Genomic DNA, 20,772 nt, shown 5'->3' on the forward strand with positions numbered 1-20,772 from the left:
ACCCAGTTCAGCTTGGTTTAGGGCAGTGTATCAGTGTGTCTTTGCTATCGTAACGACGGGAAAAGTACACCTTGCACGGCTCGAAACATTGTGCAAAAGGCATGTACTAATTCTCTTAATTAATCATCGGTGTGGTTATTTTTTTAATTTTGGGCGTAACGTGAAATAAACCAATCAAAGTGTCTCTTGCTCATCATTCTCTTTAAGAGTAGATCAGGTCAGCTCTGACTTTGGTGGATTGCTATTGTAACGGTGCAGCTACCTGGACGTGTTCAACAAACTCTTCTCAGCAGAGGAAACTGAGCTGCTGGTTGACGCTGTGAAGGAGCTCCAGCAGCTCATTTACGGGAACAGCAATGTTATTTTATTTACTATTCTGTTTATTGTTGATGTAAAAGTTGGGTTTGCCAAGATAGCGATGAACGTCTGACTGTTGGCATCTGTCTAAGTTGTATTCAGTCAGTGGAGCTCCTGTGTTTTCTGTTACCAAGATAAACAAGCAAAACTCAGTGTAGATATTTTCAGAAGCTCTGCTGCTATTTAAATGATGGAGGTTGAAGGTATGAAAATAGATTGTTGGCAGGGTGTAAGATAGCAATGAGCATTGCAATGCACCTTGCACAGGTTTTAAGATAAAGCCCGTAGTGTGTGTGTGTGTGTGTGAGAGTGTGTGTGTGTGTGTGTGAGAGAGAGAGAGTGTGTATGGCCGCCGGTAGAGAGGTGCTGATGATTAAAGGTGCTGGTACACATTGGCCAAGGACAATGCCTTTAAATGCCACTCTCCAGCGTGGAGGGGATTTGTCTGTAATTAATTTGTGAAGAATTTGCTCCACTCTGCGGCGCGAGAGCGACACACGGGCGCGAGAGCATTACTCCCGGCATTCGCCCGACATCATTATTAAAAAAAATCAAGTGGCATCGGTTTCCCATCCTTAACTCCACCTGGATCAGCGCCGGGATATACGGAGAAATCACAGACATTACTGCAGATCCTCTGCAGGCTCCTCCAGCGCACCGGCTGCTCAGTATAGTAGATATGAGGATTTTGAGGGAGGATTATTGTCATGGTGGGGCACAGAATACAGACACTCGCGGAACCAGTTAAGGATTTTATTAAAAACCCACAGGGTACAGAGAATGAGATTAGCAGTAGCAACAAAACACCAGTAAAGGTATACCTGGAAACGGAGAGCTTAACAGGATAGTGAGGCAGTCCAGTGGTCATACACGAAGTAAGCAGTATCAGAGGCAATCCAAAAACAGAAACGGTAAACAGTCCAATAGTCATACACGAGGCAGGCAGTATCAAAGGTGATCCGAAAAAACACAAACGATAAACAGTCCAAGGTGATACACGAAAAATCCACAGCGAAGGCAAAGGCAAAAATCGGTAGTCAGAAAACAAGAGCAAGGTCATACACAGAAAATAATCACAGAGAATAACGCTTTGTAATGTCGGACGAACCTAGGCAATACGCGGCGCCGAAGGGCGTCTGAGCAGTACTTTTATACTGTGGCTAATACTCAGGGCTAACAGGCCGGGGCAGGTGAGGTGTCACGTGATCAGCAGTGTGTGTGTTGTCAGCGGGTGGTGCATTCTGGGTATTGTAGTTGTTGGGCTGACAACCTCCGTTGGAGACCAGTGTGGAAGGACAGGAAGTGCCTACAGCACCAGACGTGACAGTACCCTCCCCCGAAGGAGTCGGACGGGAACGAGGACGACCACGACGACGACCACCCGACGAGCAGGGAGTACCGGCGGGAGGAACTGGAGTCGCCACAGAGGTACCGGACAGGCGGGGGCTGAGAGACCGGGAACCCCGACGCACCGGAACCGACGAGGAAAGCGAGCGCTTGGGACGCCCACGGGGTCTGGGAGCAGGTTTGCCCGGGTAACGGGCATGAAACTCAGCCAGTATAGCAGGGTCCAGCACGTCGCCGGCAGCAACCCAGCAACGCTCCTCGGGGCCGTAGCCCTCCCAGTCGATCAGATACTGGAGTACGCCACCACGCCTGCGAGAATCCAGTACCTCTCTCACCGCATACGTAGACGAGGCCTCCCCCTCCACTGCCGCGGGCGGAACGTCATCTGGAGTACCCTCAGCGAGCGGACCTGGGACAAGAGGCTTGAGAAGAGACACATGGAATGAGTTGTGTACACGGTATTGAGCTGGCAGCTCAATCTTATAGGTAACCTCGTTAACCTGGGACAACACCTTAAAGGGACCGATGTACTTAGGGACCAACTTCCTGCACTCTCCCTCAAACCTCAAGTCCCGTGTAGACAACCAAACCCGATCCCCGGGTTGGTATTGGGGGGTACTGCCTCGGTGTCTGTCAGACCTCTCCTTGTAATGGTGTAACGCATCCGAGACCTGCTGATGAGTTTCCTCCCACACCTGCTCACTCCGTTTCATCCAGTCGTCTACTGCCGGAACCTCAGTAGCCACGGCTGTCCACGGAGCTAACGGAGGTTGGAACCCCAGAATGCACTGGAAGGGAGAGAGACCAGAGGTAGAGTTAGTGAGGGAGTTTTGAGCAATTTCTGCCCATATAAGAAATTGAGACCAGTCGGAGGGATGTTTGTGACAGTAAAGTCTGAGGAATTTACCAAGCTCCTGATTGACACGCTCACACTGCCCATTGCTAGTGGGATGAAACCCTGAGGTAAGACTCACATGAACCCCTAAATGCTCAAAGAAAGCTTTCCATACTCTAGATGTGAACTGAGGGCCCCTATCTGAAAGGATATCTTCAGGGATACCAAAGTGTCTAAAAATGTGAGAGTAGATGGCCTGAGCTGTCTGCAAAGCTGTAGGTAGTGCAGGGAAAGGAATAAACTTAACCCCCCTAGAAAACCTGTCAACCACCGTGAGAACCGTAGTGTACCCTTCGGACTCAGGTAAGTCCGTAACAAAGTCTACCGCGATATGAGACCAGGGTCGCTCTGGAACGGGTAGAGGAACTAGCTTACCGGCTGGAAGGGTCTTTGGCGTTTTGCACTGAGCACATACCGAGCAAGAGACTACAAAAGCGTGTACGTCAGCTCGCATGGTTTCCCACCAATAACGAGCTGAAATTAATTGTAGAGTGCGCGTGACACCCGGATGACCTGACGTGAGAGAAGAGTGGGCCCAGCTAATGAGACGATCACGATATTGCAAGGGAACGAACGTTTTCTGAGGTGGACAACCCTCAGGCGGAGGTGAGTGTTCAGCATCCTGCTGGATAAGATCATCCAATTCCCAGCGAATAGCTGCTATTTTAACGTCTGGGGGTAGAATACGCTCACACTCAGAGGACTGAGATGCGCTGTCAGGAGTGCAGAAGATTCGTGACAGCGCATCCGCCTTGGTGTTACGGTTACCGGGTCGGAACGAAATAGAAAAATTAAACCTGGAGAAAAACAGTGACCAGCGTGCTTGGCGGGGGTTGAGGCGTTTAGCATTACGTAAATACTCCAGGTTCTTATGGTCTGTGAGAACAGTGAAAGGATGAGCGGACCCCTCCAACCAGTGACGCCACTCCTCGAGAGCTAGTTTGACAGCTAACAGTTCCCTATCCCCTATGCCATAATTACGTTCTGCAGGAGACATCTTTCTAGAAAAGAAGGCTATGGGATGAAGTTTAGGTGGAGAACCACTGCGCTGTGATAACACGGCCCCCACCCCAGAGTCAGAAGCGTCAACCTCGACCACGAAGGGCAGATCGGGTTTGGGATGAGCGAGTATGGGAGCTGAAACAAACGCGGACTTAAGCCTAGAAAAAGCAGCCTCAGCTGCAGGTGACCAATTAAGTACCTTGGTGGCCCCCTTAGTCAACGCAGTAAGCGGAGCGGCAATACTGCTAAAATTGCGAATGAACCTCCGATAAAAATTAGCAAAGCCCAAAAAACGTTGGAGGTCCTTAATGGACTGAGGAACGGGCCAATTGGTGACTGCGGAAACTTTAGTGTCGTCCATGAGGACGCCCTGGGGACTAATGACATAACCGAGAAATGTGACCCGTTGGAGATGGAACTCACACTTCTCGGCTTTAGCAAACAAATTGTTGTCAAGTAAACGTTTAAGTACGGAGCGGACATGACGAACGTGGGAGTCTAAGTCTGGGGAATAGATCAGAATGTCGTCTATAAAAAGGACTACATGCCTGTTGATCATGTCACGAAAAATGTCATTCATGAATGACTGGAAGACTGCCGGTGCGTTAGCTAGACCAAAACTCATTACCAGGTACTCATAGTGCCCATTGGTGGTAGTGAAGGCAGTCTTCCATTCATCCCCCTCACGGATGCGAACGAGATTATACGCACTGCGTAAATCGAGCTTGGTGAAGTACTTAGCCTCACGTAATTGTTCGAGGGCGCTAGGAATGAGAGGGAGCGGGTAAGCGAACTTCTTGGTGATATCGTTTAAACCACGGTAATCAATACAAGGACGTAAACCACCATCTTTTTTCTTAACAAAAAAGAAGCCCGAACCTACAGGAGACTTTGACGGCCGAATGAAACCCTGTGCGAGAGCTTCCTCCACATAAGTAGCCATAGCCTTCTCTTCGTCAAGAGTGAGAGGATATATTCTAGCCTTAGGAAGAGTGGCACCTTCAATAAGATCTATGGCACAGTCATAGGGGCGATGTGGTGGCAGCTTAGTAGCATTAGCCTTACTAAATACCTCCAGATAATCTGAATACTCAGAGGGAACTACAGGCGGATCTACGACGTCGGGGCTTTCAATAGACGTGGACTGTAATGCTATATCAGGACGGGCTAAACAATGTTCAAAACAGAAATCAGACCAAACCGTAATGTCCCCCTCAGTCCAGGAAATCAGTGGGTTGTGCGTCTTGAGCCAGGGCATGCCCAAAATCAACGGGTGTTCCGTGCTGGGAAGCACGAACAGAGACAGTTCCTCGTGGTGGAGAGCGCTGGCTTGGAGAGAGAGTGGTACAGTCTGGAGAGTGACAGGTCTGGAGCGCACCGATTTCCCATCAACAGCGTGGATAGAGATGGGGCGACGGAGCTCCTTAGTGGGGATGTTGTGCTCCTTCACCAACTCCAGGCTTATGAAGTTTCCCTCCGATCCGGAATCAACGAGTGCTGCAACGGGAAAAGAACCAGTAGGTGAACTTAAAACCATAGGTAACGAAAAATTTTTGGAATCACGACAAGGAGTCAGGTTACGTACCACGTTGGCGCGTGGAACCCTTTCCACACGCCTTCCCGTCGCAGGAGACCTCATGGATCGGGTCAGGAAACCACACTCAGCTTTGTGATGACCCTTCTCTCCACAGTAGAGACATAGATGGAGACGAATGCGGCGTTGGCGTTCGGCAGCAGACAGTCTGGACCTCTGGATGTCCATGGGTTCAGGTGTGGACTCCGGAGCAGATGTAGACCCACTGAAACCGCTGGCAGAGACGTGTGGATGGGGTACAGAAGCTACTTGGGTGCTGGACTTGGGACGACGAGATAGCAGCTGATCCAGGCGAATAGAGAGAGCAATGAGTTGATCCAGGGTGAGTGCTTCATCTCGGCAAGCTAACTCTCTTAAAATGTCCGGGTTGAGTCCGTTTTTAAACACTGAAAGAAGCGCTGCATCATTCCATCCACTGCCAGCAGCTAGCGTCCGAAACTCCAGAGCATAAGTAGCGACTGGCTTGTGACCTTGCTTAAGAGCGAGCAGTAACTCTCCATTAGATTGACCGTAACGCGAGTGATCAAACACAGAGCGGAAAGTGTCCAAAAAATCCGTGTAGCTAGCCACCGAAATGCTATCCCATACAGCAGTGGCCCACTCGAGTGCTTTCCCGGAGAGACGAGAGATAATAAAGCCTATCTTGGCTTGATCAGTAGTCACTGGAGAGTTACTGAAGTAAACAGAGCATTGTAAAATAAAACCGCTGCACTTCACCGGATCACCGTCATATAACTCCGGTTTGCACACAAAAAATCCGGAGGAAGAAGTGCTGGGGTTATGAGGCCTGGTGTTAGCCATGGAGCTAGGGTTAGCAGTAGAGCTAGCGTTAGCCGAAGCTAATCCCTGTAGGTGGTCGAGGATGCTAGTTAGCTGTTGTTGCTGATTAGCTTGCTGGCTAGCTAGCTCGGTAACGGCGTGAGTCACACCAACGAGGGTTTGTTGGTGCTGACCGAGAAGTTGTCCCTGGCTAATCAACCCTGTTTTCAACTGGTCAGAGATCGCTGTCTGTTCACGTGAGGCCACGTATTCTGTCATGGTGGGGCACAGAATACAGACACTCGCGGAACCAGTTAAGGATTTTATTAAAAACCCACAGGGTACAGAGAATGAGATTAGCAGTAGCAACAAAACACCAGTAAAGGTATACCTGGAAACGGAGAGCTTAACAGGATAGTGAGGCAGTCCAGTGGTCATACACGAAGTAAGCAGTATCAGAGGCAATCCAAAAACAGAAACGGTAAACAGTCCAATAGTCATACACGAGGCAGGCAGTATCAAAGGTGATCCGAAAAAACACAAACGATAAACAGTCCAAGGTGATACACGAAAAATCCACAGCGAAGGCAAAGGCAAAAATCGGTAGTCAGAAAACAAGAGCAAGGTCATACACAGAAAATAATCACAGAGAATAACGCTTTGTAATGTCGGACGAACCTAGGCAATACGCGGCGCCGAAGGGCGTCTGAGCAGTACTTTTATACTGTGGCTAATACTCAGGGCTAACAGGCCGGGGCAGGTGAGGTGTCACGTGATCAGCAGTGTGTGTGTTGTCAGCGGGTGGTGCATTCTGGGTATTGTAGTTGTTGGGCTGACAACCTCCGTTGGAGACCAGTGTGGAAGGACAGGAAGTGCCTACAGCACCAGACGTGACAATTATCAGACAAAATGTTCCTCAAGGTCTTTTTTAAACCATTTATCTTTGTTTTTTTTCTGCAGGTCATTTATAAACTAGTCTAAACTAATGCAAAGAAAACAAGTTCATATTCATAAAGTTCAGAAATAATCAATATTTGGTGGAATAATCCTGGTGGTTTTTAATCACAGTTTTTTTTGATGCATCTTGGCATCATGTCCTCCTCCACCAGTCTTACACACTGCTTTTGGATAACTTTATGCTGCTTTACTCCTGGTGCAAAAATTCAAGCAGTTCAGTTTGGTGGTTTGATGGTTTGTGATCATCCATCTTCCTCTTGATTATATTCCAGAGGTTTTCAATTTGGTAAAATAAAAAAAATCATTTTTAAGTGCTCTCGTATTCTTTTTTTACAGAGCTGTATATTATATAGATGTATTAAACACACAGAGTGATCTATTTTAAGTGTTTTATTTTATTTTATTTTATTTTATTATTGATGATTATGAAGCTTACAGTCAATGAAAACCCAAAAATCAGTCTCTCAAAAAAATTAGAATATTAAATATTAAGACCAATTGGTACTTTTGGCAGTGTGGGCAGTGTGCCAAATCCTGCTGGAAAATGAAATTATTACTACAGTACCTGCATGTAGGAACTGATGAAGGACTAGAGGATGAACAACCAGTCTCTGACTCTATTTTATCTACAAGCACTGATCTGAACTGAGGCTTTAGTGAGACCTGCAGTTTTGTTCAATTCTTTAGTTGTTCTGGATTCTTTTTTATGGATCTCCTGGATGAGTTCTTCATGCCCTTTTGGAGTAATTTTGTTCGGTCGGCCGGTCACTCCTGGGAAGGTTCACCACTGTTCTCTGTTTTTTTTTTTTCCATTAGTGAATAATAGTGAATCACTGTGGTTCTCTTGAGTCTCAAAGCTTTATAAGAAGTGACTTTATAACCTTTTTAAAAGTTTGTTTCCTCATCTGTTGTTGAGTCTCATCAGATGGGGCTATAATAATAATGTGCTGCTTTTTGAGATCTTTTGTCTGCTTCATGTTGTGATTTTTTGATGATTCTACAGGTCTGGCAGTAATCAGGTCTGGTTGTGGTTAGTAGTGAAATTGAAGCTTTTTTTTTTAAAAATGTGATTAATCACAGTTTTTTTCCCTCTTAATAAATAAAATCATCATTTAAAAAGTGTTTTTTTTATATATATTTATTCAGATTATATTATGTCTGATGTTAAAGTTTGTTTAATAATCTGAAAAATGTAAGTAACTCCACTGTACCTTTTTGCAAGACCGTGATAAAATACCACTTTAAAGATCAGCCTCCTGTCGGCCGAGTCGAGGCACACGATGCCGTTTTTACTGGAGTCGCCCGCCTATCGCCTCGCCCCCGCCCGCCTCGCCCGGCTCTCAGGCTGGCACGTGCACATGGCGGAGAATAAATGAAGAGGTCGGCACAGCAAACACAGATTAATTAGTCCCAGCACGATACTGAAGACAATTAAGCACTTTAAATGTGAGGAGATGAGAAGACCTGACAATGGGGATTTCATTATGGTGGGCAAGAGGACACCGTTCCACGGGGAGAGCGGGGTGAAGGTCAGAGCGGCAGCTCCGAATTACTGCAGCCTCCCCGGCAATACGGTGACTGCTGCCAACCGGCCTGGCACTCTGTATATCATCACATGACTTCAGCTCAGCTCAGAGGTCTGGGCTGCAGGCGACAGCAGACTGTTTATCAGTAGTCTAAGTTGGTCACGCACTGAAAAGTCGTATACCTGCATATTAATTGCTATTAATTAATCTAGAACACAATGGCAGTATGTCATCAATTAAAGAGGAAACAACCTGGACTAAGTGTTAAGAGGCAGTGATTGGTTAAATTGAGATCAGGTAAATTGGGTAATGTGTGTATAACTGTATGCCCAGATATGCACTGTCAGCTCGTTAGTCCTCCAGGTGGACGGTCATTCCGGTTGAGAGTATGCTGTGTGCGATTGGCTGTCGCTTCTCACTGGTTTGTGTTGAGCGTGTGTAAAATGTAATTGTAAGTGTCCTTGAGTGACTTGAGTGGCACATATAGAGCTATGTAAGTTTAATTGTAGCAGTTAGTCTGGACTAAATCAGGCAGCAGTTGGTCTGGACCCAGTCAAATAGCGTTTAGTCTGGGCCAATTCAGGCAGTGGTTGGTCTGGACCCAGTCAAGTAGCAGTTAGTCTGGACTAAATCAGGGAGCAGTTGGTCTGGACCCAGTCAGGAACCAGGTAGTCTGGACTAAATCAGGCAGTGGTTGGTCTGGACCCAGTCAAGTAGCAGTTAGTCTGGACTAAATCAGGGAGCAGTTGGTCTGGACCCAGTCAGGAACCAGGTAGTCTGGACTAAATCAGGCAGCGGTTAGTCTGGAACCAGTCAAGTAGCAGTTAGTCTGGATTAAATCAGGCAGCAGTTGGTCTGGACCCAGTCAAGTAGCAGTTAGTCTGGACTAAATCAGGCAGCGGTTGGTCTGGAACCAGTCAAGTAGCAGTTAGTCTGGATTAAATCAGGCAGCAGTTGGTCTGGCCCAGTCAAATAGCGTTTAGTCTGGGCCAATTCAGGCAGTGGTTGGTCTGGACCCAGTCAAGTAGTAGGTATTCTGGACTAAATCAGGCAGTGGTGGGTCTGGACCTTGTCGAGTAGCAGTTAGTCTGGACTAAATCAGGCAGCGGTTAGTCTGGACCCAGCCAAGTAGCAGTTAGTCTGCACTAAATCAGGCACTGGTTGGTCTGGACCCAGTCAAGTAGCATTTAGTCTGGTCCAATTCAGGCAGTGGTTGCTCTGGACCCAGTCAAATAGCGTTTAGTCTGGGCCAATTCAGGCAGTGGTTGGTCTGGACCCAGTCAAGTAGCAGTTAGTCTGGACTATAACAGGCAGTGGTTGGTCTGGTACAAAGAATAAAGTCCTGCCTTTAAACAAAAAGAGTCAATTAGGAGGGTCAGCTGTGCAGATCTGTAAAATATCTCTGCAAATATCTCATGCCCTCAGGAGATTGCCGGTTCGAATCCTGTTCATGCAGCTTGCCATCGGCTGCCGGAGCCCTGAGAGAGCACAGTTGGTGTTGCTCTCTCTGGGTGGGTACACTAGATGGCGCTCTTTCCCCTCATCACTCCTAGGGTGATGTGGATCAGCACAAGGCTGCGTCTGTGAGCTGATGTATCGAAACCGAGTCCCTGTGATGCTACTCGGAAATGCTAAAGCATTAGCAGCAGTTCAAAAAGAGGCGGAGTCTGACTTCAAATTTATCGCAGGAGGTGTGTGCTAGTCTTCACCCTCCTGGTGTTGGAGCATCACTAGTGAGTGGGTTGGGTAATTGGCCTTGTAAATTGGGTAGAAAATTGGAAGAAATTAGAATTAAAATGATATAAAATAGAAATATCTCATGTCTTTTGAGCATTATTAAATCAAATGCTAAAAACTGTTGATGAGTTTTTATGTGATTTTATTACTGATATTCACAGATTGTCTAGTCCCTGTAGACAAACAGTTTAAAACTAATTCTGCTGCAAAGATTTCTTACAACATTTCTGTGGTTCTATTTAATTCCCTTTTATGTTTTATATGCACAAAGAATTGCTGATAATCGAGGACCATGAAGGATCCCTGGTGAAAAAAAATATATACTTAACTGTACTTAAAACATATTGAGTAAGGTCAAACAGATTTTTGTTCTTATTTAAAATATATTAAAAGTACATTAATATTATGCTTTCATCAAATGTTTAAAAGTAAACTTTGATCATACTTTTTTAAAAGTACAATATAGTGTTTTTATTTAATAGACTACTATGAAGTACACGTTTAGTTTAATGTAAAATAATATACTTTTAAAATACTTATTTCCAAATATACTTTTGTTCATTTTTAGCAAAGTGTGTTAAGAACAGCTGTTACAGTAGTTCACTTAAAGTACAATATATCAAGTAACTTTTTAGAGAATAAATTAAATTACTAAAATTAAAATTGTTTAAGTAAAACGTAAAAGAGTAACGTATAACACGCTAAAAAATTTTGTGCAGTATATTAGAATATATATTTTTCATATTCAATACAATTTACATACTATTTTTCAATACTATTTACATAAGTCAGGATCAAGAGGCATATTTGTACTCTAATGTTATGTAAATAGGTCACATATATTTAACATCAATTCTTAGTACATATACTCTAATATACCTGGTGTATAATAAATAGTGATACAGTTATTAAATGTATTATAATTTTACATTTTACTGTAAGCATATTTAAAATGTGGGGTTACACACATGAAGTAGTTTAAATGTTTAAATGTTACTTAAGTATATTTAATATTTTATAGTTCCATTTTAGTACAGTTAAGTACACTTAGCACAATTTAAGTAAGACTTTTGTACTAATTTTATACTGTAATTCAATTATAATAAGTATAATAAGTATTTGTTCTATTTTAGCACTCTTTAAATATACTGATTAATAATAATGGGGCTACAAAAACCCTTTAGTGCACTATAGCATAATAATGCTTAGTCTTTAGATGTAGCTCGTAGGTTTGAGTTCTCCTCTGGTTAAGGTCCTGCACGGCGTCCTGCGGCTCTGATCCTCTCAGGCTGATGCTGCGTACAGCGTTTTATGTGAAGGCTGGAGAGATCGCGTGTGGCGGCGATGGTGAAAGGAATGAATCAGGGCTGTTCCATTAATTAAAAGTGGCTGTAAATCAGGAGGACGGTCAGGTGGAATGTGTGCCAGAGGATTAGTACACTGGTTTGATTGCTGGGGTGCTGAACCTGACTTTCTACCACCCCGTGGTAGGCCTCGGGCCAAGTCCCCATCCTGCAGAATATGCCTGAGAATAGTGATACAGAAATTCACAAGTCTGGGCCCCAGGCCCCTGAATCGCATATTTGCAACAAAACGTCTGTTATGAAATATGGCAGCTTGCCTGACAGTTTGTAGGTCCCTAGGAAGTCAAGGAGCCATGGTAAACGACTTCTATGGAAGTCAAGGGCCCCATAGCAGAGGCCCTCATGATCAAGGCCCTCTATTGGTATGCCCTGCTCTTCTCTATGGCCCCCTGGTAGGGGCTCTTATAACCAGGGCCCTCTAAAAATATGCCCCCCTCTTTCCTAGGACCCCTTATAGCCAGAAGTTAAAGTCAGAGCAGTGCCACAACGCCTCATTCATTTTCGTAAAAGGCCCAAAAGCATGGATACAGCCCCCAAAAGAATGACCAGGGCCCCCAAAAGAATGACTAGGGTCTCCAAAAGCATGGCTAGGGCCCCCAAAAGAATGACTTGGGTCTCCAAAAGAATGGCTAGGGCCCCCAAAAGAATGACTAGGGTCTCCAAAAGAATGACTAGGGTCTCCAAAAAATGACCAGGGTCTCCAAGAGAAGGACTAGGGTCTCCAAAAGAATGACTAGGGTCTCCAAAAGAATGACTAGGGTCTCCAAAAAATGACCAGGGTCTCCAAGAGAAGGACTAGGGTCTCCAAAAGAATGGCTAGGGCCCCCAAAAGAATGACTAGGGTCTCCAAAAAATGACCAGGGTCTCCAAGAGAAGGACTAAGGTCTCCAAAATATGACTAAGGTCTCCAAAAGCATGACTTGGGTCTCCAAAAGAATGACTAGGGTCTCCAAAAGCATGACTTGGGTCTCCAAAAGAATGACTAGGGTCTCCAAAGGAATGACTAGGGTCTCCAAAAAATGACCAGGGTCTCCAAGAGAAGGACTAGGGTCTCCAAAAGAATGACTAGGGCCCCCAAAAGCATGACTTGGGTCTCCAAAAGAATGGCTAGGGCCCCCAAAAGAATGACTAGGGTCTCCAAAAGAATGACTAGGGTCTCCAAAAAATGACCAGGGTCTCCAAGAGAAGGACTAGGGTCTCCAAAAGAATGACTAGGGTCTCCAAAAGAATGACTAGGGTCTCCAAAAGCATGACTAGGGTCTCCAAAAGCATGGCTAGGGCCCCCAAAAGAATGACTAGGCCCCCCCAAAAAATGACTAGGATCTCCAAAAGAATGACTAGGGCCCCCAAAAAAATGACTAGGGTCTCCAAAAGAATGGCTAGGGTCTCCAAAAGATTTACTAGGGTCTCCAAAAGAATGACTAGGGCCCCCAAGAGAAGGACTAGGGTCTCCAAAAAATGACCAGGGTCTCCAAGAGAAGGACTAGGGTCTCCAAAATATGACTATGGTCTCCAAAAGAATGGCTAGGGCCCCCAAAAGAATGACTAGGGTCTCCAAAAGAATGACTAGGGTCTCCAAAAAATGACCAGGGTCTCCAAAAGCATGACTAGGGTCTCCAAAAGCATGACTTGGGTCTCCAAAAGCATGGCTAGGGCCCCCAAAAGAATGACTAGGGCCCCCAAAAAAATTACTAGGGTCTCCAAAAGAATGACTAGGGCCCCCAAAAAAATGACTAGGGTCTCCAAATGAATGGCTAGGGTCTCCAAAAGATTTACTAGGGTCTCCAAAAGAATGACTAGGGCCCCCAAAAGAATGACTAGGGTCTCCAAAAGAATGACTAGGGTCTCCAAAAAATGACCAGGGTCTCCAAAAGCATGACTAGGGTCTCCAAAAGCATGACTTGGGTCTCCAAAAGAATGGCTAGGGCCCCCAAAAGAATGACTAAGATCTCCAAAAATGACCAGGGTCTCCAAGAGAAGGACTAGGGTCTCCAAAATATGACTAGGGTCTCCAAAAGAATGACTATGGTCTCCAAAAGCATGACTAGGGTCTCCAAAAGAATGGCTAGGGCCCCCAAAAGAATGACTAGGGTCTCCAAAAAAGGACCAGGGTCTCCAAAAGCATGACTTGGGTCTCCAAAAGAATGGCTAGGGCCCCCAAAAGAATGACTAAGGTCTCCAAAAATGACCAGGGTCTCCAAGAGAAGGACTAGGGTCTCCAAAATATGACTAGGGTCTCCAAAAGAATGACTAGGGTCTCCAAAAGAATGACTAGGGTCTCCAAAAGCATGACTAGGGTCTCCAAAAGAATGGCTAGGGCCCCCAAAAGAATGACTATGGTCTCCAAAAAATGACCAGGGTCTCCAAGAGAAGGACTAGGGTCTCCAAAAGCATGACTTGGGTCTCCAAAAGAATGACTAGGGTCTCCAAAGGAATGACTAGGGTCTCCAAAAGAATGACTAGGGTCTCCAAAAGAATGACTAGGGTCTCCAAAAGCATGACTAGGGTCTCCAAAAGAATGGCTAGGGCCCCCAAAAGAATGACTAGGGTCTCCAAAAAATGACCAGGGTCTCCAAGAGAAGGACTAGGGTCTCCAAAATATGACTAGGGTCTCCAAAAGAATGACTAGGGTCTCCAAAAGAATGACTAGGGTCTCCAAAAGCATGACTAGGGTCTCCAAAAGAATGACTAGGGTCTCCAAAAGAATGACTAGGGTCTCCAAAAAATGACCAGGGTCTCCAAGAGAAGGACTAGGGTCTCCAAAAGAATGGCTAGGGCCCCCAAAAGAATGACTAGGGTCTCCAAAAAATGACCAGGGTCTCCAAGAGAAGGACTAAGGTCTCCAAAATATGACTAGGGTCTCCAAAAGCATGACTTGGGTCTCCAAAAGAATGACTAGGGTCTCCAAAAGCATGACTTGGGTCTCCAAAAGAATGACTAGGGTCTCCAAAGGAATGATTAGGGTCTCCAAAAAATGACCAGGGTCTCCAAGAGAAGGACTAGGGTCTCCAAAAGAATGACTAGGGCCCCCAAAAGCATGACTTGGGTCTCCAAAAGAATGGCTAGGGCCCCCAAAAGAATGACTAGGGTCTCCAAAAGAATGACTAGGGTCTCCAAAAAATGACCAGGGTCTCCAAGAGAAGGACTAGGGTCTCCAAAAGAATGACTAGGGTCTCCAAAAGAATGACTAGGGTCTCCAAAAGCATGACTAGGGTCTCCAAAAGCATGGCTAGGGCCCCCAAAAGAATGACTAGGCCCCCCCAAAAAATGACTAGGATCTCCAAAAGAATGACTAGGGCCCCCAAAAAAATGACTAGGGTCTCCAAAAGAATGGCTAGGGTCTCCAAAAGATTTACTAGGGTCTCCAAAAGAATGACTAGGGCCCCCAAGAGAAGGACTAGGGTCTCCAAAAAATGACCAGGGTCTCCAAGAGAAGGACTAGGGTCTCCAAAATATGACTATGGTCTCCAAAAGAATGGCTAGGGCCCCCAAAAGAATGACTAGGGTCTCCAAAAGAATGACTAGGGTCTCCAAAAAATGACCAGGGTCTCCAAAAGCATGACTAGGGTCTCCAAAAGCATGACTTGGGTCTCCAAAAGCATGGCTAGGGCCCCCAAAAGAATGACTAGGGCCCCCAAAAAAATGACTAGGGTCTCCAAAAGAATGACTAGGGCCCCCAAAAAAATGACTAGGGTCTCCAAATGAATGGCTAGGGTCTCCAAAAGATTTACTAGGGTCTCCAAAAGAATGACTAGGGCCCCCAAGAGAAGGACTAGGGTCTCCAAAAGAATGACTAGGGTCTCCAAAAAATGACCAGGGTCTCCAAGAGAAGGACTAGGGTCTCCAAAATATGACTATGGTCTCCAAAAGAATGGCTAGGGCCCCCAAAAGAATGACTAGGGTCTCCAAAAGAATGACTAGGGTCTCCAAAAAATGACCAGGGTCTCCAAAAGCATGACTAGGGTCTCCAAAAGCATGACTTGGGTCTCCAAAAGAATGGCTAGGGCCCCCAAAAGAATGACTAAGATCTCCAAAAATGACCAGGGTCTCCAAGAGAAGGACTAGGGTCTCCAAAATATGACTAGGGTCTCCAAAAGAATGACTAGGGTCTCCAAAAGCATGACTAGGGTCTCCAAAAGAATGGCTAGGGCCCCCAAAAGAATGACTAGGGTCTCCAAAAAAGGACCAGGGTCTCCAAAAGCATGACTTGGGTCTCCAAAAGAATGGCTAGGGCCCCCAAAAGAATGACTAAGGTCTCCAAAAATGACCAGGGTCTCCAAGAGAAGGACTAGGGTCTCCAAAATATGACTAGGGTCTCCAAAAGAATGACTAGGGTCTCCAAAAGAATGACTAGGGTCTCCAAAAGCATGACTAGGGTCTCCAAAAGAATGGCTAGGGCCCCCAAAAGAATGACTAGGGTCTCCAAAAAATGACCAGGGTCTCCAAGAGAAGGACTAGGGTCTCCAAAAGCATGACTTGGGTCTCCAAAAGAATGACTAGGGTCTCCAAAGGAATGACTAGGGTCTCCAAAAGAATGACTAGGGTCTCCAAAAGAATGACTAGGGTGTCCAAAAGCATGACTAGGGTCTCCAAAAGAATGGCTAGGGCCCCCAAAAGAATGACTAGGGTCTCCAAAAAATGACCAGGGTCTCCAAGAGAAGGACTAGGGTCTCCAAAATATGACTAGGGTCTCCAAAAGAATGACTAGGGTCTCCAAAAGAATGACTAGGGTCTCCAAAAGCATGACTAGGGTCTCCAAAAGAATGGCTAGGGCCCCCAAAAGAATGACTAGGGTCTCCAAAAAATGACCAGGGTCTCCAAGAGAAGGACTAAGGTCTCCAAAATATGACTAGGGTCTCCAAAAGCATGACTTGGGTCTCCAAAAGAATGACTAGGGTCTCCAAAAGAATGACCAGGGTCTCCAAAAGAATGACTAGGGCCCCCAAGAGAAGAACTAGAGCCCCCAACAAAAGCATGGCTAGAGCCCCCAAGAGACCCTGGGGTCAAAGTCCCTAACAGTCAGACGATCCTTAAAATTGAGGGCCCTCGGAATTAAAAATATATTATCACAAATATATATTATAAATGTTGATTGGCATCGCAAAATGTTTTGGGCCGGGGCCCCCTGACCTTAAGGTTAGTAATCCAGCCATGCCTCCAGGTAGCTGCACTGTTAAAATAGCAAGCCAAAAAGCCAGACCACTCCTGTCTCTTAAAGAGAATGATTAGCATGACTTAGAACATACCTTTTGTGTGTTTTTAAGGCGATCAAGGCCTACTTTTCTCATCATTACGATAGCAAAGACATGAAAACACTGACACGCTGTATGGTTTCTATAGTATGGTTGTCTTGTCTTGTCTGTCTGGTCTTGTCACAGAACACCCCAGGTTTATATTAAACTGAAACTCAGCAGGATCTTAGCGAGTGCTGCTATAACAGAGACATGTCTGCAGTAGAAGTTCCACTTTTACCTTTTAGTTCACTTTTATCCAAACACTGTACCGCAGTGTCGTTCACAATTTCTCGGGTCAACATCCCGTGACTTCATCTTGTCATAACGGTTCCGACTGTACGGCTCCAGCGTTTACCCAGCGAAACTGCCTGAGTGTGCGGTGGCGAGACGGCGGCGGCGTACAATTCTAACTCATTCTCACGGATACGCGAATCCCGCTTCTCCTCGGCGTGTATCTCCCGCTCCGGCTCCTGCCGGTTATTCCGCGGTCTCAGCCTGCTGCCCCGCAGATACTCCGGGATCCGGACCGGCGGTGAGAGCGGGACCACCCAGCGCAAATTACACGGCCCTCCGCCGCTCAGCCGCGCTGCATCACAGGGGTGGAAAATGACAATTCCCTGAAAAGGTCAGACACGCCGCCCGCGCCGCCGATACCGGCTCACCGCCAATCTGACAATCTTAATTCAAATCATGACATTCCCCCCAAAAACTGCTCACGCTTTCATCTCCCCGCCACGAACAGCGGGATGACCTTTAGCATCTCAGCAACTTCACTGAGTTTAACTAATGCTAATCAGGAGGATTCATTAACACACCCGCTACACGCTAACAACACCGCTAACACCGCTAATGCTCACATTTCACTCTCATTTACACCTGCAAATTTAAATACTATATATTTCTAATTGAATTATATCAAATTATGTTATTGTACATAAAATGTATTCCTTTAATGTATTTTTAACCCTCCTGTTATGTTAGGGGTCGAATTGACCCGTTTTAAAGTTTAAACATCTAGGAAAAATAGTTAAAAGTACAGCTCTTGTAAAAAAAATAAAATAAAATAAGAGGGCACTTAAAAATGATGAGTTTCTTTGATTTTACCAAATTGAAAACCTCTGGAATATAATCAAGAGGAAGATGGATGATCACAAGCCATCAAACCACCAAACTGAACTGCTTGATTTTTTTTTGCACCAGGAGTAAAGCAGCATAAAGTTATCCAAAAGCAGTGTGTAAGACTGGTGGAGGAGAACATGATGCCAAGATGCATGAAAAAAAACTGTGATTAAAAACCAGTGTAATTCCCCTCTTGATTTCTGAAAAAAAAAAGAAAAGTATATTAGTACTAAATGTGTAAATGTATGTTGAATTATTTGTTATTTTGACCGACATAGAGTAGCAGTCTTTCTCTGCTAAAACAAACCTAGCATAAAAGACTGTTAAAAACTGATCATATCTATGTAAAGGGGTAAACATAAAATCAGCAGGGGATCAAACTATACCAATATATATTTATTTACTTATATATTACTTCAAAATGTATTTTGTCAAAGTACATTAAAGAAAAACACATTTCTTTTCTAGATATTTTGTGTGAAAAATATATATACAGTTGTGGTCAAAAGTTTACATACACTTGTAAAAAAACATAATGTTATGGCTGTCTTGAGTTTTCAATAAGTTCTACAACTCTTATTTTTCTGTGATAGAGTGATCGGAACACATACATGTTTGTCACAAAAAACAGTCATAAAATTTGGTTCTTTCATAAATTTATTATGGGTCTGCTGAAAATGTCACCAAATCTGCTGGGTCAAAAATATACATACAGCAACAAAATTTGTCAATTTTGGTGATGTAGCGAGTCATGTCATGGCCTCTTCACTTCTTGTAAGTGATTCTGATTGACTACAGCTGTTGACTTCTCATGAGCCCATTTAAATAGGGCTCATTTGACCCAGTGATTAGACTCAGCTACAAAAGCTACAATGGGAAAGTCAAAGGAACTCAGTGTGGATCTGAAAAAGCGAATTATTGACTTGAACAAGTCAGGGAAGTCACTTGGAGCCATTTCAAAGCAGCTGCAGGTCCCAAGAGCAACTGTGCAGACAATTATACGCAAGTATAAAGTGCATGGAACAGTTGTGTCACTGCCACGATCAGGAAGAAAACGCAAGCTATCACATGCTGCCGAGAGGAGATTGGTCAGGATGGTCAAGAGTCAACCAAGAATCACCAAGAAGCAGGTCTGCAAGGATTTGGAAGCTGATGGAACACAGGTGTCAGTCTCCACAGTCAAGCGTGTTTTACATCGCCATGGACTGAGAGGCTGCCGTGCAAGAAAGAAGCCCTTGCTCCAGAAAAGGCACCTTAAGACTCGGCTGAAGTTTGCTGCTGATCACATGGACAAAGATAAAACCTTCTGGAGGAAAGTTCTCTGGTCAGACGAAACAAAAATTGAGCTGTTTGGCCACAACACCCAGCAATATGTTTGGAGGAGAAAAGGTGAGGCCTTTAATCCCAGGAACACCATGCCTACTGTCAAGCATGGTGGTGGTAGTATTATGCTCTGGGGATGTTTTGCTGCCAGTGGAACTGGTTCTTTGCAGAAAGTAAATGGGATAATGAAGAAGGAGGATTACCTCCAAATTCTGCAGGAAAACTTAAAACCATCAGCCCGAAGGTTGGGTCTTGGGCGCAGTTGGGTGTTCCAACAAGACAATGACCCAAAACACACATCAAAAGTGGTAAAGGAATGGCTAAACCAGGCTAGAATTAAGGTTTTAGAATGGCCTTCCCAAAGTCCTGACTTAAACCCCATTGAGAACATGTGGACAGTGCTAAAGAAACGGGTTCATGCAAGAAAACCATCACATTTAGCTGAACTGCACCAATTCTGTCAAGAAGAGTGGTCAAACATTCGACCTGAAGCTTGCCAGGAGCTTGTGGATGGCTACCAAAAGCGCCTAGTTGCCGTGAAAATGGCCAAGGGACATGTAACCAAATACTAATGTTGCTGTATGTATATTTTTGACCCAGCAGATTTGGTGACATTTTCAGCAGACCCATAATAAATTTATGAAAGAACCAAATTTTATGACTGTTTTTTGTGACAAACATGTATGTGTTCCGATCACTCTATCACAGAAAAATAAGAGTTGTAGAACTTATTGAAAACTCAAGACAGCCATAACATTATGTTTTTTTACAAGTGTATGTAAACTTTTGACCACAACTGTATTTTCCAAAAAGATTGACCAAATATTTTTGTGCAATGCATATAAATGGCCCCAAAAATTATATTCATTTTCAAATATAATATAAATGTATAGGCATGTGTTTATTTTCATGCAAAATACATTTTAAATATATATTTTTATATGAACATATATGTGTTTATGTGAACACGGAAATGTTTGTATAATGGTATAAATGTTTGTATAAATTACCATTCGGAAAATGATAGATAAAATGAAATAATACAATATAAACATGAATATTTATGTTGTTAATCAGTTTTAAGTAAAGTGATTTTAGATTATCTTATATTAAATATTTATATAGCCGTCTTGTCCGCTTGTTTTGACAGGAATATATTGGACATATATTGGAGTAGGTTATAGTGTGAGTGTAAGAAAGCCAGAGCTGAGCTCTTATACTAATATTAACCTGCATATATGCTTTTAAAAGCTGTGAAATATATCCTGCTGTATTTAAAGTTTCTCTCCACTGTCGTATGAAGAGCCAGTGTCCTCATAATACTGCTGTAATTAACTGAAGCTCTGCTGGAGATAATAGGTTTTGCTGGGAATGCTGTCTGAGCAGCCAGTGTGTAGGGAGCTCTGCACTGACCTACAGCCTGTGACGACACTGTGTGTGTGTGTGTGTGTGTGTGTGTGTGTGTATGTGTGGTAGTATATACTGGTTCTTCTCTGCTCAAGAAGTAGGTGAAAACATGCTGGTTTAGGGCTGTTTCTCTTTTAAGATTAATGTAATG

Source organism: Astyanax mexicanus, chromosome 16, assembly GCF_023375975.1.
Source record: "Astyanax mexicanus isolate ESR-SI-001 chromosome 16, AstMex3_surface, whole genome shotgun sequence".
NCBI lineage: Eukaryota > Metazoa > Chordata > Actinopteri > Characiformes > Acestrorhamphidae > Astyanax > Astyanax mexicanus.